Here is an 18,627-nt window from a genome sequence, read left to right as displayed (position 1 = left end):
TACAAAGGAAGAGGGATAGTTGGAAAGGAAACAGTGATATTGGGAATATTTTCCAATGGAAACTTGTAGTGTAAGCTGCAGACTCCAGGTCTCATAGATCCAGATATGGGTGACATCCACAAATCCTAGGTAATTCATTTTTGTTGTAACTTTATAATATGCATTAGAATTAGAAGTCTCGTATAAAATGGAACCCAGACTTCAAATAGCCCTTATTAAATACCGATTCAGATGAAAAAGAGGCACTATAGAGCTGTGATTGCCTTTTCAAAGCTTTCATAAAACGTGTCTTATTTGTGACAGCAAAATTTGACTTTTTGCCATTTATTTATTATTTATTTATTAGACTTGTATACCGCTACTCCCAATTTGGCTTGGAGCGGTTTAAAAGCTCTTCAAACTGTTCAAAACTGATCAGCATGTTCTCAGGGTGCATCAACAGTATAGAACAAATGCAGTTTGGAACCACTTTAACTGCCATAACTCAGTGCTATTGATTTATGGGAGTTGAAGTTTTGCAAGATCTTTAGTCTCCTTCACCCAAGAGTGCTGGTGTTCACCAAACTACAACTTGCATACTTCCCTTGCATTAAGCCATGGAAGTTAAGTGGTGTCAAACAGGTAAATGCACCCTCATTCATTAATGTGGTAGGGTAGGAAAGATGCCAGGAGCAGTCCAGAGTGGGTCAAGATGGTAGGACATCCTGAACACACTGTAGAACTGTAACAGTTCACCACCTACCATATTAAAGAACCCAAGATAGCTGGAATTAGTTAGAAAGACCACAGATCAAACTGGCATGCTTGCATGTAGTACTTATTTGCCGTAGGCGTATTACATGAAGTTTTAAGTCAAGAAATTGGCAACATTGTTATTCTCATTATCTATTGCCTTTGCCTATCGACTTAAATAAGCCATATTGAAAACACATACAAAAAACCTAATTATATTTGAGAGGTATTTTTTCAGTTCCAGAACATACTTTGTTTATTTCCTTAAAGTGCCAAAATGAAACAGAAAAATTGCTTCTTGTTTTGAAAAAGGTGAAAATGATTCATTTCACACAGTTCTGCTCTTTGATAGAGAGGACAAATACTTCCCAGTCATGACATTTCAAATCTCCTTCGGCTGTAAGCAGGATCACACGGGCATTATTACACTTTTGAAAATACCCTCCTAGTTTGGCTGACTAAATGTTTGCCTGACTAAAATGAGACAACTCATTTCCTTGGTTGTCAACGCAAATTAATAGGATAAACTTAATTTTGGGGAAAATGCTCAGCTTCTGGAACATGAAATTTTTCAGCTTTCTATTGAGTTCAGGCTGGCAATTGTGATGAAAACTGTCCACAGTTAGAAATTGGATTCATTACATGAAACAGCATAGTATAGAATTGAGGACTCTGGGAGACAAGAATTTAGATTCTGATTCAGCCATAGAAATCTACTGGGGGCTCTTGGGCAAATCACTTTGTCTTGGGGTACATCTACACTGCAAAATTAATGCAGTTTGGCACCACATTAACTATCGTGGGTCAATGCTCTGGAATCATGGGATATATAGCTTGGAGAGGAACCAGCACTCTGGAAGAGAAGGTTAGGCATGGTAAAACTACAGCTCCCATGATTCTTTAGCATTGAATCATGGCAGTTAAAGAGGTGTCAAAACTACATCACTTTTACAGTACAGAATAATCTGCTGCAACCCTCCTTTGAGTAAATCTTGCCATAAAGGTCCTACGAAATGATTGCCTAAGTCAGAGCCAACTGGAAGGCACATAACAACATGACAACTATAACAAAGTTCTGAACATAAATTATAGATATCCCCATACTAGATTTTTCAATGATTTATTGTTACGTGTGCAACACAAAACCATGCCTCAATGATCTTTAACTGTTGCATGGGCTCTTAACAAGATAACACAACATGTACACACTTTCCTTGTGGACTCACAATGAGAATAATTTATGTCAATGTTGGAAAGCTGCTTTGAGCTTAAGGCAGCTCACAGAAGTAGGCATATAATATTCCTTTTAAAGTATGAAGTACTATCTTTCATTCTAGAATTTCATTAAAATATTGCCCTTGGAATTGCTCGAGCCAGTGCATCTTGAAAAAGCAAACAGTGCCATAACACTAAAATATGGCTGTATATTCCTGTTATTTATAACAGAAAGCTTCCAAAGTTCCCCATTCATTTGCCTACCCTTTTCACTGAATCTGCATATTAAACTTTAAATGGACTTAGTGTATTACTTGCCAACAAAGATCAGTTGAAGGTACTTTTCTATTTATATTTAATATCTCTCATATCCTGACAACCAAAAGGGATTGGAATCCCTTATTTTCCCAAATCAGAAGGGGAATTAGAAGAGATGTGACATAACTGGAGATGTTTGCAGTATTAACTTTGCACTTAGAGATTGGAAATCTTACTGTCAAATCAAATGCTGAGAAGAGAATAAAATTTGTTCTTCACAAGTGCTGCTAGCACCTACAGTGTGACTCACTCAAAACGTCCCTGCTAAAATCAGAACATTCAATTTTTAAAGAAATTGGGAATATGTAGACGTATGATTCAAGATCAGCCCCTGGGGGCACAAGCTGATGCCTTCGACAATGTCATTCTTGCTCACTGTTCAGTTCATTCAGAAAAGGTTCAGATTCAGAAATGCCTTTGCAAAAGGGGCAGAATGTGTATGCACAGAACATAGATATTATTTAAACTGAAACCAGACTAGCCTAAGAATACAATATACGACCATCCACTTATTTGACAGGTTAGGGATCAGTGTAGCAAAAATGGTTGAAATAAGCGAGGGACACCTGTACGTAAGGAGAAATATTGGTGGGGATGGGCCACAAAGTGTGTGTGTGTGTTTGTGTGTGTAACTAGACAGCAGGGCAGTAGCAGTGGAGAGAAATTGATTGCTGCCCCCTACGGATATTGGGATGTTGCTGGCGGCACTTATCTCCAGGTAGGCCTAGCTTGTAAATGAACACAAATTAAATCAACAAAGAGAAAAACATTTGAAAACCTCTTTAAAACAGTCTGAAAACAATCCTATAATCCAATTTAAAACAGTTAAACAGCAATTTCGAACTCTGAATTCTGTGGAAAACATCACTGTTGGATGCTTAAAAGAGACGAGGCCAGCCTTACTTCCTTGGGGAGGGACTTCCACAGCTGAGTTGCTACTAAGCCCTGTTGTACGTACCCATCAACCTTCATGAGATGTTGGGAGTCACTATAGTGCTCAAATGTATGAAAGGATCATGTGGGAGGAGATAGTATTTCAGTATTTTAGATATTGTTGCACCCCAGCGAAGGTCCACTTTGCTCTCAACATGCACCACTGAGACAGACTTGATATTCCTCCCATCAAGGAATAACTGCCACTCTGGGGCCAGAGTGAAGAAGCAGGGGGCCAGGAAAACATCATACCAACCTGTCTCCTGGGTTGGGAGCCCCTTCCCCCAAGGAATAACTGCCACTCTGGAGCCAGAGTGAAGAAGGGGGGGGGGCAAGAAGACATCATACCAACCTGAAAGCCAGGAAGATAGTTCCATCTTGTCTCCTGTGCCATAGCAACATGCTATGCCAATGTGTGTGTGTGTGTGTGTGTGTGTGTATATATATATATATATATATAATATTGTATATACATATAATATTGATAATATTATAATGAAATACAATATTATATATTAAATGTAATATTACTAATAATATTACCATATAATGATATAGTACAATATAGTAATTTAATGCTTATATTATGCTATGCTAATAATATATTGTATGTTCATTTGATTTGTAAGCCGCTCTGAGTCTCCTTTGGGATGAGAAGAGTGGTAAATAAATGTAGTAAATAAATAAATAAATAAATAAATAAACAGTTTATTGGTAAAAAGGTAGCAAAAGTAAGGTAAAAATTCATTAAGAAAATGCAATAATCAAAATAAAATCCAATAGATTCCAAAGTCCCAGAAAACAGTAAGTAAATCCATAGATGGCAAGGCTTAAAACAGGAATATGATCTTCAAGGCAGAATCCAAAGTACATGATCAAACAGGAACATGAAGGCACGAATACTTTCCCAAAATACATAAGCAAACCTGGACTAGAACTTGAGGCTTGAAACAGAAACAAAGCAGGAGATTGTTCTCTAAAAACAAAGTTGCTTGATCTGAGATGCTCTCCTCGCATCTCCTCTATTTACCCATTTTTGCAAGACATGAACACATTCCTTTGCCCTTGAACTCCCCACGTCCTTGCAGAGATCCTGAGAGAACGCCAGGGAAGTCTGGTTCTCAAGAGTAACCTCACCTCTCTGTCTAATTGATGCTCTCTCTCATTATCACTATCTGGAAGTGAAACACCTGGCAATTGTTGACTTTCCTCATCCCATTCAGAAGGCTGGGAATCTCTCAAAGCTTCTTGCTGCTGCTGCTGCTCAGACTGCACAACATTTTCAGACTGTAAATCCCCTAATCCTCCTTCATCATCAGACCGAGCCACAACAGATATCCCAAGGTCATTTAGATTTTGTAAGTTACCTTGAATTGAGCTCAGAAGCAAAGTGGAAGCCAATGCAGTTCTTGCAGGGCTAATGTTATGGCCTCTAAAATGCACGACTTTCCAGGAACAGTTTAAGAAACAAACTGATCTTTCATAGGAAGTGCAATCCTATCACAAGCAGGGTGAGATTCCAATCTCAGGCTGGTTTTCCTTTTGACTAGCATTTCTACCTTGACTGGATTAAGCATCAGTCTATTCACCTGCATACAGTCCTATCACTTCACTGCATCCAGACAGCAGTGCAATACTATCACAGTCTCCTTGATTCAGTTTAAAGGGGAATGAGAGCTGGGTTTATCCGCACATAAGCAAACTAAGAACATCCAACCCCAAACCTCCATCTGAACTCTCCCCGTGGCTAGATGTACTTGTTGAGAATCATAGACTAATGTTTTTCAATATGTAGATAATAGCCAAAATATTTCAAGAAAGAATTCAGATACAAAACTATGAATATGCAGGTGAAATCAACACAAAAAGATACTCCAGGGGTTCCCCCCCCACACACACACACTTTTTTGAATCAGCCCTGAGATGTATATCTAGTGTTTCAGTCCTCCCTTTCTCCCCAGTTAACAGGCATATTCTACTGGATTAACAAATAGCTATGAAAATAGTTTGCTACACTAATAATTGCAAAATAAATCAGTGTTTGCATTTGTAATGTCAGTGGTTTTGTGAACATGAATCAAGCTCAGCATGCCTCAATAATGTGAAGAGATGGCACTGATGGTACACAGCTGAACACACATCATAATCTTTTGCCATCATCACCACTATCATCATCAAGCCTGCAAAAGCTTGTTCTGAATACCGACGAAAATGCAAAAAAGATTTTTTGCATCTTTTTCTTCCTCTCCTCTTCCTTCTGGGTCTAGATTTAAAAAGTTTATAAGTTCCATAGATCAAGTCCTCACATCTAAGTCACAGGCTGCTTTTCCAAACATTTCATGAAGGAGATTTTTGTTCCTGCTCTTGACAGAAACGTGGCATATAAATTATGCAACAAGTTGTATTTTTCCTAATTATAGTGAGCACAAGCCAGCAATAATAAACTCCTTTGGGGTTCAAAAGAGAGTTAAAATGAGTGCACACTTAATCGAAATGAAATTGCTAAAACCAGGGATGGCAATCCCTGTGGACTCTCCACATGATGGGCAACAAGTCCCATCAGCCCTAGCTAGCGGTGAGAAAAACTGGGAGCTGCGGTCCAACAGTATCTAGACCAGTGGTTCTCAACCTGTGGGTCTCCAGATGTTTTGGCCTTCAAATCCCAGAAATCCTAACAGCTGGTAAACTGGCTGGGATTTCTGGGAGTTGTAGGCCAAAACACCTGGGGACCCACATGTTGAGAACCACTGATCTAGAAGGACATAAATTTGGCTGGATTGTTTTTAATTTTTTATTGGAAATAATCTTTTTTGTTTTTGTTGTTTAAGTACCATTCACTTGGGAATGCCCTTAGAGCAGTTTGCAGGCCTAAACATGCAATCAATAAAGAAAATTGCACATTTTACCACATATATAAATAGATCAACTAAAGCAGTTTCAAAATGTTAAAAGATTTGAATATTAAGAGCCAGCAACAGAACTTAACAAGAAAAACAAAGAGAAATATGTATCAAGGGCTGAATGCCTTGCTGGATGAGGAATCACTAAGAATGCCAGGTATCTCTGTTTAGAAGGGGCTACTACAGAAATGACTCTTTCTCTAGTAGTTAACCTATCACGCAATTGGGAACAGGTCATCCAAAGATGCCCTGGGTTTGAATATTTGCCAAAAGGACTTTTTTAAAAAAGAACAGATTTCAAGCTGTTTAAGAACTTGATTTACCATCAATACCATGTGTGGTAAAGGCAGCAAATGGCATTGAATCAGGGAGATCTCCTTTGGTGATGGTTCTTATTGCATGATGCTGTACGAGACTCAGCTGTCTACAACTCTGCCACATTAGACCCATCTCCTGCTGTTGAAGGGAAAACCTATCAATAGACCCAGGTCACATTACAGTCCTTTCACTTATCTGGTGTGATGATCCCATCGTACTTTTGTGCCAACATGCCAGCAATGAAGTGATGCCGGGAGGGGGGAGTGGTCTTCTCTCCCATTATACCCCACCCTCACCCACCTCTCACAGTAATTCGATTATTTACTTTGGGGCGGGGGGAAATCACCAGATCTCCACTGGAACTGCAAAGTTACTTTTACAAGGAATATTTTTTTAAATAAAAAACATAAAGAATCAGCAGAACTATAGGGGGTGGTTGTAACTGGGTATATGATTGTGGGTTGTAACTGGATATGATTGTGGGATCATGGATTGACAAATTGTCACAATTGTGTGATGATCGAGAAGTGCAATAATGAGAGTGATCATACCATACTTGCTATTCTCCCTGGTCCCATGAATACCACAAATAAAGTCCTAAGTAAATAAATATATTAACTGCAGACTCATTTCATGCATTATACAATGGAAAACCAACTTGGCTACTAAGTTAACCAACCTGGCTCCTGGCACATACAGTATGATCCCTGTATCTGTGGATGATATGTTCAAAGACCCTCTAAGGATACCTAAAACCAAAGATAATAGCAAATTCTAGATTTTGATTATACTTGGATGGGAAGCATACCAATGAATAGCACTGGAGGACCTAGAGAGTTTCAAAAACACTTCTTGGGAGATATATCTTTGGAGCACAGTTAAATTAGACCATGGATGTCAATTCAGTGGATACAGAGGTCGTACTATATACCTATATGATAAATTATGAATGAGTATTTGCCATAGGTTTTCATGTTTACATTGCAGCTATGGACAAAGAAGCAAAAATGGGACAAAGCCTTAAGATACTGAGTGTATGTGTGTGTGTGTGTGTTTTAAAGTTATAATTGAACTGCTCAGATGAAACATCAGCATGAAATCATTTCCTAGAGTCATCAAAATAATGTCAACTGGCTCTGTAGCAATTTCTGATCTTTCTTGGATGAAAGTCAACCAGTCCAGAATTTCCCTGAGATCACTAAGATATTGGATACATCAAGTCAGTTATCTACAAACAGTTTTTGTTCCAGTATAAATTAGTCATGTAGCAAATTAGTTTTGAATCTTCCCTAGAAGCCAGGGTGACTAAATGGAAACTGTTGTACTTTGAACTTATTATGAGAAGTCATAACTCACCAGAAAAGACAATAATGCTTGGGGAGGTAGAAGGCAGTAGGAAAAGGGAAGACTACATTACAGATGGAAAACAAACAAACACAGAAGCCATAGCCCTGAGTCTGCAAGATCTGAGCATGGCTGTTGACTACAGGGTGACTTAAAGATCTCTCATTCTTATGGCCAACATAAGTTGAAGTTGTCTTGATTCCAGTTAATAACAACAACAAATGCCAGCTTTACTGCTGGCATAAAAATCTGGACACTCATTTATAACCATTCCCACTGATGCCAAAATTCACACGTTCAGATCAAAAATGTTTGCATGTATGCTGCATTTAGATGACATTGGGGCAGCAAAAAGCTAGGTTTAGAGGAGTTTGGAAACTGGGACAGCTGATGTTGTGACCTATTGTGGCATTTGGAGCAAATAATTCTAGCATCACAAATCATGAACTTTCTCCTAGCATAAGTGCTAGCAGTACAAGGACTGAAGAAGCTTTCAATATCGTAGGAACCATATAACTATACAGTAGCATAGCTATGATCCTGCTTTAATTTCCATAGTTTTGTCCTAGGGAGTCCTTGAGTTTGGTGTTTTAGAGAGGCATTGAGAATTCTCAGCCAGAAAGCCCCTCTAATGCCTCATGATAACTAGAAACATCAAGATTCTTTAGGATGTAACCGTGGCAGTTAAAAGTGGGATCATAGTGCTATAATTGTAAAGCCCCAGGTAAAGCACACAAGGTGCCAGACCCAGAAGTGATATTTCCTTCTGCAATTACCGGGTGCATTTTGCTGCCAGCCAGGCCACTTGCCAAAAATAGTTTGTTTGTTTTTACTCGTTATTATCAGTTCCCATGTTAAAAAGTAAACAGTTTCCTTTAAAATAACTGTAACTTTAAAATTGACCATCTACTTCAGGGGCTTCAGAGTGATAATTGTGACAAATCATTTTGTAACAGTAACTTTCCAGATACAGGCCATCCCCAAGTTACAAACATCCGACTTAGAAACGCCTTATTGTTAATAATGGGTGTGAGACAACAAAAAAGTGAGAAAAATCTACCTCTAGGAAGGAAAATTCAGTCCTGAAAGAGTTATCATGGGAAAACGTGTCTCCACTGAAGCTTTTTCACCAATCCTTGCTTCCACAACAAGTCAAATTTCTCAAAATCCAATTATCACAGAGACAGAAAGGGGGGGGGGCGTCAACTTTGAATGGGGGCACAGACAGTAAAAGAAACATTACAGTGGTGTTAACCCTTCATTATGCTAGTCAAAACATGTGTGTGTGTGTGTGTGTGTGTGTGTGTGTGTGTATGTCTGGAGTTGCACTTTAAAATGCACCTGTTCCAACTGGAAAACAAACCTACAGAACCTTGTTCATAACTTTGGGGACTTCCTATGCAAAGAACATCAGATGAGCATAGGAAAGGCAATGCTAATCAACTACCTTAGGACCTCATTACATAGAAGTCTCAAATGTGGGTGACAGTGGGGGGATTTGCCAGGCAGTGAGGGGATTTTCCCGGTAGTGCCCCCCCCATCCCACATCACCCCTTTCCCCATCATATGGGGGAAAGCGGCACTGCCCAGCTGGTCACATTCTAAGCAATAAGAACACGGGAGGCCTCCTGTGTTCTCTGGGCTTCATCCTAGGATGCTTCTAGGACAGAGACCTGCCGGAAGTAGCCCTGTGTTGTGTGAAGAGTTCTGGAAGTCTCCGTCCTGGAAGCATGCTAGGACGGAGCCAGAAGGCAATGTAATGAGGTCCTTAGATAAACAGTGACCATAAATGATGAAATTTTGTTCTTTTTTGGGACAAATATTTATTCTGCAAGTATGGTGAAGTAGTGGCTTGAGTGCTGGACCAGGCTAAAACTCTTGCTTGGCTATGGAAACCCACTGGATGAAGTAGGACAAGTCACTTCCAGCCTTAGAGGGAAGCAATGGCAAATCCCCTATGAACAAATCTTATTTAAATATTTTTTTATTGAAACTTTTTTGTGAGTTACATTGGTGGCCCTATGGGAAGGTTGGGGAGGGGTTGTCCAAGGGAAAGATACTGAGGGGCGGGATGTGGGTTGGGGGTGAGGGGTGAGGGGATGTAATAGTTCTATAGCAAATGGTATGGGGGGGGGGGAAGGGAAGGGGGTTAGGGAAGGGTAATTTCTAATGGGAGGGGGGGGGAATGGATGACTTCCGATCTTCTTTCTTCCAGTTTTCTGCTTGTCCTTTAAACATAGTTGTCTTTGAGGCAATCTTCTAGGTCTGTCCAGTCCGTTGCTTTCATTTTGTTATCCATATTAGAAAAGTTAATCTGTCCATATCTCTTATCTCAATGATTTTATCTATCCACAGTTCTTTTGTAGGTGGTGTTTCTGATTTCCAATGCTTAGCTATTATAATCCTCGCCGCAGTAATGAAATAAGTGAAGAGTTTATCTTTGTTTGCATCTAAATTTTCTTTTGGATCTGAGAGGCCTAATAAAAAGATTTCTGGTTTCAACTCGAATTTTGATTTTAATATTTTATTACATTCTGTTTGTACTACTTTCCAATAGCTAGTTAGCTTTTTACATTTCCCCATATGGAAGTAGGACCCTACTTGTTCCTTACACCTCCAACAGTGGTTGTTTACATTTTTCCACATTAATCCTATTTTTTTTGGTGTCAAGTACCACCTGTGAATTTCTTTTAACCAATTTTCTTTAAGTTCTATCGCATATGTGTACTTCATTTTTTTTGTCCAAATTGCTTCCCATTCTTCTAATTTTATTGGTCTGCCTATGTTTTGTGCCCATTTTATCATCGAATTAGTAATCTCCACTTCAGCCGTTGCCCATTCTAACAGTTTTTTATATATGACTGATACAATTTTGTTCTTTCTTTGGATCAGAATATCCCAAAAACTGTTTTCTGTTGTGAAGCCATTTCGTGAGTCTATCTTGAAGGCTCCTTTAATTTGTATATATTGATACCATGAGACGTTTTTATTAATTTCTTGTATTTCAATCAAATCCTTAATTTGAGGTGATTTTTGAATTATACTCTCTTTTTTCAAAATTTCTTTATAAGTTGGCCATTCTGTCCACCCTAGAAGCCTCCTCTGATTGGCTTCTAGTGGGGATAGCCATAATGGTGTTTTTGTGTATAAGTAATTTTTATATTTTTTCCAAACTTTAATTAGAGATGACCTAATAAAATGATTACAGATTTTTTTTCCACGTTAACTTTATTGTACCATAGGTAACCATGCCAACCTCTGCGTAGATCATGGCCTTCCAATGTTAAACTTTTTGAAGATTTGTCCAATCTTTTATCCAATCTAAGGCGCATGCCTCGTGATACAGTCTTAGATCGGGGAGTCCTAAACCACCTTTATTTTTGGGGGTAATCATAGTACTATATTTGATCCTAGGTTTTTTGTTATTCCATATAAATCTAGTTACGTCTCTTTGCCATTCTTTAAATATTTTATTATTCCTTATTATAGGTATATTTTGAAAGAGGTACAGCATCTTTGGCAAAATGGTCATCTTTATTGTTGCTACCCTTCCTAATAATGATAAATTTAAATTTTTCCATGTATCCAAATCCTTCCTTATTTCCTTCCATTTTGTAATATAGTTTAGTTCTAGTAATTGGTTATTTTTTTGCCAAAATCCAGATCCCCAAATATTTTATTTTAGGGGGGGTTTCTAATCCTGATATTTCTTTTAGTTCCTCCTTACTATTCTTTGTCATGTTTTTTGTTAATATCTTTGTCTTTTTCTTATTAATTTTAAGTCCAGCTAATTTTCCAAATTCCTCAATTTTGTCCAACCATCCTTTAATATTACATTTGGGATCGTCAATGATGCAGATTATATCATCCGCAAAGGCTCGGACCTTGAATTCTTGCCTGTCTATTTTTAAGTTTTTGTCTTGCTTCAAATTACGAATTAACACTTCTAGCGCAAAAATGAATATCAGAGGAGAAAGGGGGCAGCCTTGTCTTGTCCCTTTACTTATTGAGAAGATTCCTGTCGTTTGTCCGTTGACCCTAATTTTCGCTCTTTGAACAAATCTTCACAAGACATTTCTATTATAGATTCAAATTCAGGTTGACATAAACTGGAAATGACTTGAAGGCACATAGCAACAAAGGATGCCTGTGTGTGCTGGCCAATTTCTCTTGGTTTTAGCAGAAGCAGCTAAACAGTATCACAGGTGGTTTGTTTATTATGAAGCACAAATCCAGCAGGGAGTTGACTCTCAGATGTGTCCCCATCCCAAGGCAACCTAGAGAATGGAGTCAATATTTGTTGTATGGTGATTTTTTTCAGCTTGGCTGGAGATAAGCATGCCAGAGAGCTCACTTCCAGCCAGATTCAAATCACACAGTAAACAAGCCACAGACTGAAGCTGTCTAGTTTGTTTACCTGTTCCATAGAACCATAGATTTGGAAGAAACCACAAGGGTCATCCAGTCCATCCCCCTGCAATACTAGAAAACACAATCAAAGCACACACACACACACCCCAATAGATGACCATCCAAACTTTAAAACCTCCAGAGAAGGAGACTCCACCACGTTCCGAGGCAGCATATTCCACTGCTAAACAGTTCTTACTATCAGAATGTTTTTCCTCATATTCAGGTGCAATCTTTTTCCCCCTGTAATTTGAATCCATTGTTTTGTTTTGTTTTTTGTCCTAGTCTCCAGAGCAGCAGAAAACAAACTTGTCTCCTCCTCAATGGGACATCCTTTCAAATACTTGAACATGTCTATCATGTTCCCTCTTAGGCTTCTTTTCTCCAAGATAAACATACCCAGTTCCCTAAGCTGCTTGGCTTCCAAACCTTTGACCATTTTGGTTGCCATTCTCTGGACATGTCCTAGCTTGTTAATACCCTTCTTGAATTGAATTCCAGATAAAAGCAGGAGGATTGGGGCTGCATATTTCAGCATACAGCTTATCTTTAACAAAAGCCAGAGTTCCTGCAGACCTCTAGTATATCATGACATCCAAATGCAGTCAGATCCGAAAGATTTGTTTTCAGATTTCACAGTTACATATTATTTTAACATGTAAAATATTAATAATCATCATCCTATTATTGTCACTCTCTTAAGAGCAGGTAGTGAAATGTAGAAAAAAAAATACTTTGGCAAGAGCCAAAATATTTAGTCTCTCCAATGGACTGACTGTAGTACTCATCACAAAGCAGATGTTGAAACAACTTACCTTTTTTCTTCAATCCATTTCAAATTATATTGCCTCAATTTCCAAACCCTTACAATTTTGGGAGGAAATTATAGGCAATATGTCTTATTCAGCTATGCCTGCATACTTACTGGGTGATACCACCTTGTCACATATGCTGCCAGAATCGGCTAGTTTTGCCACATCCCAGTGGCGCCCACACAGGGGGCGTGGGGTCTTCCTAAATCAGACTTGACCCATCTTTCCTAATGGAAAGATGGGGAGCCTCCCATCATTCGCCGCTGGCTTATTTTCAGCAGCAGCAGGTTTTCCAGTTCAGCCATGGAGCTGCCCTGTTAGTAGTTGTACCGGCTGAAATGGGAGCCATCCAGTTCTATGGCCGAACTTTAAAAACCTTGTCATCACCACTGAAAAGAAGCCTATGTGAAGATATCCAGTCTCACTGGAATAAGTGAAAATTACTTTTCCAATATCTTTAGAATTTTTAAAACCTTACTTATCAAACTTTGGGCTAGTGTGCGGTTCAGAATTCAGAAGATATCCTATCTTAACATTTTTGCTACTTTTCCTTTCCCTTAAAAATATTTATAGCTGAATGATCTTAACCTTTTCTGATGCAACAGAGTGTTGGTGTTATTTAATGAGATTTCAGATTCATGTTTATTTTAACACTGCTATTTGCATTATATTTTGAAATACACTGGGTGTGTGTGCGCCAGTCCTTGGGGCTTAGGCTGAGGTCTCCTGATTCTCTGCTATTTTCCTAGATTCAAACAGGATTGATCGTTTGATGTGAAGCCAGTGGGAAGTTGCTATGTAGGTCATTAAAAATACAACTAGAATGGCCACATGTACAAGCGTATTAAATTCTTTATGGTTAGGGTAATCACCTTACAGTAGAGGATTGTTTCAATTAGATTTATGCCTGTATATGAAGTTTTAGGCCCCAGAGCTTGGGAAGGTTGCTTTCTGGATAGTAGCTTCTAGAACTCCCTATTCAGCATGGCCTAATTCTCTCAAATTTAGTCCAAAAAAGTACTATTTCCAAACTCAGGTGTGGACTTCTTGCAAGTGCAGCTTGCATGACCAGAAATTTCAAGAAGCCATTTATTTAAAAAGATCACAGAAACAACTGAATATAATCTAGTCTCACTATGATAATGCACAACTTCACGCTTCTTTGGCAATGTCACAAATGGGGTGGTCAGTGGTGCTACATCCAACTTACAGCCTTGATTTGGCACCCTCATACTTTCCTTTGTTCAGTCAGACAAAGGAAAACTCATAAACACAATGCTTTGATGATGTAGGTGAAATAGAAGATGTTACCAGACAATGGATCAAGTAGTGTCAGAAAGAAGTTTTCCAAAGTGGATTAGATGAGTGGGTTCAAAGGTGGTATAGATGCAATGCCACTGGTGGAGACTATTTTGAATAGTACCACATTGCAGACAAATAGTTACTTTGCATATATATGTAGCTGTATAGATCTTATGTTTTTAATAAGTGAGCTGTGAATTGACAGACATTACTTTCAGTTTGGCATTTGCACTTTCATACAAATTCTTGCTCAGCTAGATGACAAAAAGTATGAATCAATTCCACTAAATATTTCCCAAGGCTGAAAACCCTACCTGCTAAATCTAGATGGCCAAGGGCAATCAGACACAGGCATGTCTATTATCACTTAGTATATAGCTAGGGTTGCCAGGCATTACTGAGTTTCACCAGATCTTTAGGTGGGAAGATGGATCTCAAAATAAGTAGAATCAAGTCTGCATGTTCAGTGTGAAGTGGCATTAAAGCAGTGGTCCTCAACCTGTGGATCCCCAGATGTTTTGGCCTTCAGCTCCCAGAAATCCTAACAGCTGGTAAACTGGCTGGGATTTCTGGGAGTTGTAGGCCAAAAACACTTGGGAACCCACAGGTTGAGAACCACTGCCTTAAAGGCTAGATAGCTATCTCTCACCTATTTCTAGTTAGGGCTCAGTAGGAAGTTACTTGTATGTGTGCTACTCATATGAAGCATCAGTGCATCGAAATGTCAGGAGTAAGAGGAGGAGACTAAGGAGAGTGACAACAGGTACCTGAAGTTCAACAGGGACAAATGCAAGATACTCCGCTTTGGCAGAAAAAAAAACAAAATGCAAAGATACAGAATGGGGGACACTTGACTTGACAGCAGGGCATGTGAAAAAGATCTTGGAGTCCTCATGGACAACGTTAAATATGAGCCAACAATATCATGCAGCAGCTAAAAAGGTCAATGGGATTTTGGCCAGCATAAATAGGAGTATAGTGCCTAGCTACCCCTCCATTCTGCCTTGGTCAGACCACACCTGGAATACTGTGTCCAATTCTGGGCACTCCAATTGAAGAAGAATAAGAAGCTTGAAGGTGTCCAGAGAAGGGCGACTAAAATGATCAAGGGTCCGGAGAACAAGTCCTATGAGGAGTAGCTTAAAGAGCTGCGCATGATTAACATTCAGAAGAGAAGGCTGAGAGGACACATGATAGCCATGTATAAAGATGTGATAAGAAGTCATAGGACCATCTGTTGGAGGTGTTTCAAATGCAATTTTCCTGCTTCTTGGCAGGGGGGTTGGACTGGATGGCCCACAAGGTCTCTTTCAACTCTACGATTCTATGATTCTGTGTTTGGATTCATTGTGTCACTCAGAGTAAAACAGAGACTGAAGCACCAGCATTACAGATCATCACCCTCACAACCAATTCCGCATTTAACTGGCTGATTCAAAACTGCTTACAATGTCCTTTCTTCCTTCCCTCCTTCCTTCCTTTAAATGCTTACACCTCTCCCCCCCCCCAAAAAAAAAATCAAAAAGACTTCCAGAGTGAGTTACAAATCAGTAATTCAACAGTTGCTGCTCCAGAATTCCATTTTAAAGCAACACATGGCATACAAGAGAAAAAGGAAGTTGAGGAGAAGAAAATTAAATTCATTGCTATTAGATGGATATGATTGAAACAGCTTGCTGAGAAAGCTCCTGGTAGCCTATAGCTGAGAAAGGAAAATGAGGTAATGTCTTCTGCTGCTGTTTCCTCTTTTTTTCACAGCTGCGCTATGCCTGAGAAATCAGGTGGTAAAACATCTTTCATACTGATATGCAAGCAAGTACTGGACTTTATGTTTTCTGTGATGTGATGCCTCGTCATCCTGTCACCCATCAATGGCTTCACTCAGATGTGGAGAAAAGCTCTTAGGGGTGTACATCTTTGCTCATTTAATCCTTGCAACATTTCTATGCGCTTCAAGACTTTTCTTGAACAACTTATTTATGCAGTAATACACAACGGTTTCAGTGCAGAAACACATGAGGGGAGAGGAAACATTACATTTTGCATACAATACTCCCTTTCTTGACTCAGAAATATTGAGTCCTGGGCAAGGAAACAGGATATGAAATAGATAGATAATTGATAGACACATTTATAGATAGATAAAGAGAGAGAGAGAGAGTTTCTTAATATGCTTATTTCTTTGAATATGAACTATTTATTTAACATCATTCCAGCTGTTTTGAAAGTTATGCACCTCTTCTGAAACACTGTGATAATTTTTTACATGGAATTATTTAAGAAGCAAGATATTTAGACAATATGAATAACTTTACCTATGGGTTGCTGTGAGTTTTCTGGGCTGTATGGCCATGTTCTAGAAGCATTCTCTCCTGACGTTCCGCCCACATCTATGGCAGGCATCCTCAGAGGTTGTGAGGTATGTTGGAAACTAAGCAAGTGGGGTTTATATATCTGTAGAAGGTCCAGGGTGGGAGAAAGAACTTCTGTCTGTTTTGAGGCAAGTGTGAATGTTGCAATTGACCACCTTGATTAACATTGAATGACCTGGCTACTTACTGTCTGGGATAATTCTTTGTTGGGAGGTGGCCCTGATTGTTTCCAGATAGGATATTATTTACTGTCCTGATTTTTAGAGTTTTTTTAATACTGGTAGCCAGATTGTGTACATTTTCATGGTTTCCTCCTTTCTGTTGAAATTGTCTACATGCTTGTGGATTTCAGTGGCTTCTCTGTATAGTCTGACATGGTGGTTGTTAGAGTAGTCCAGCATTTCTGTGTTCTCAAATAATATGCTGTGTCCAGGTTGGTCCCTCAAGTGCTCTGCTGTGGCTGATTTCACTGGTTGAATTTGTCTGCAATACCTTTCATGTTCTTTGATTCATGTTTTATTATTTATTTCTTTTGTATACTGCTCTTCTCCCCCAGGAGGACCCAGAGCGGTCTTACATAATGGCAGAATTAAATGCCACATATAATACAACATGTAGAAAAACCAAACATAAAGCACAAATAAAAGCCGGTATCCAAATCAAATTAAAACAATTAAAACCATGTGACCATTACAAAAGGGGAAGTTTCAAGCCAAAGTCAGAGCCAGTCTGTGTTCGAATTAATATTAATCCATCAGGTCATATCAGCTCATATCTTAGGATGGGCCAAATGCTTTTACCTATGTTATTTCATTAAATACTAAAATTTTAGTATAAATACTCATGTATAAGTCTACAAATTTTAATGAAAAATAGACCTCCTCCCAAAAAACTGAGTTGACTTATCCACAGGTCAATGTAAGTGATTTTTTCCTGTCACAATTTCTAGTAGAAACTATTATGATCTCTGGTGAAACCTTAGGGTTCTAGAGAACATTGTCTGCAAAATCTTAGTTTAGTTAGATGAACGTTTCTCAGCCTTTTCATTGCCCACGGTAGTACTTGCCTGAAGCATCCATAGAAAGTCAGTGTGGTGTAGTGGTTTGAGCATTAGACTACTACTTTGGAGGCCAGGGTTGGATCCTTGCTTAGCCATGAGAACACACTAGGTAACCTTGGGCAAAGACAACCCCTTACTGAACAAATTGTGTCCAGAAAATCCCATGAATTGGAAATGAGTTGAAGGCACAAGACAACAATATTTCTCCATAACTAGGGGCAGAGTCTTGTGTGGCACTTTAAAGTTTAATAAATGTTTTGCAGAATGACATTAAGCTGCCCTATGCTTCAGTCAGACCAGTGGTCCATCTAGTCCAGTGGTTCTCACCCTGTGGGTCCCTGGGTGTTTTGGCAGACAACTCCCAGAAATCCCAGACAGTTTACCGACTTTTAGAATTTCTGGGAGTTGAAGGCCAAAATATCTGGGGACCCACAGGATGAGAACCACTGATCTAGTCAGATGTTTTCTCTATTCCTACAGCATCTCTGTGAAGATTCAAGCGAGCTCTTTACAGCCCTAATGGAATCCTTTTTAATGAAAGTATTGGGAGCCATCACAGAGAACTGCTTGCCTAGAGAGTCTGCATTATACCACTAAATTACAGATAGCCCTTGCTACTGATGAAATGGTTTCAGACTCCTAAAGGCACATGCCACAATATATGTGTTAGAAGTAATGAGGGAGATCAAGCTGAGATTTTGCCCAGTCAAGTCTGAGGCAGCTCTCGCAAGTCACAGTCAATTTGATACACCTGACCCGGTGTATTTGTGCTTGTGCCTTCAAGTTGCCTATGAACTTACATTTTCATAGGGGTTTTTTTTTTAGATAAGAAATATTCTGAGATGATTTTGCCAGCTCTTTCTTTTGAAAAACAATCTACAACACTTCATATTCATTGCCAGTCACCCATC

Source organism: Anolis carolinensis, chromosome 3 (assembly GCF_035594765.1).
Source record: "Anolis carolinensis isolate JA03-04 chromosome 3, rAnoCar3.1.pri, whole genome shotgun sequence".
NCBI classification, from domain to species: Eukaryota; Metazoa; Chordata; class Lepidosauria; order Squamata; family Dactyloidae; genus Anolis; species Anolis carolinensis.
The sequence above is the reverse complement of the archived record's forward strand: the minus strand, read 5'-3'. Positions refer to the sequence as shown.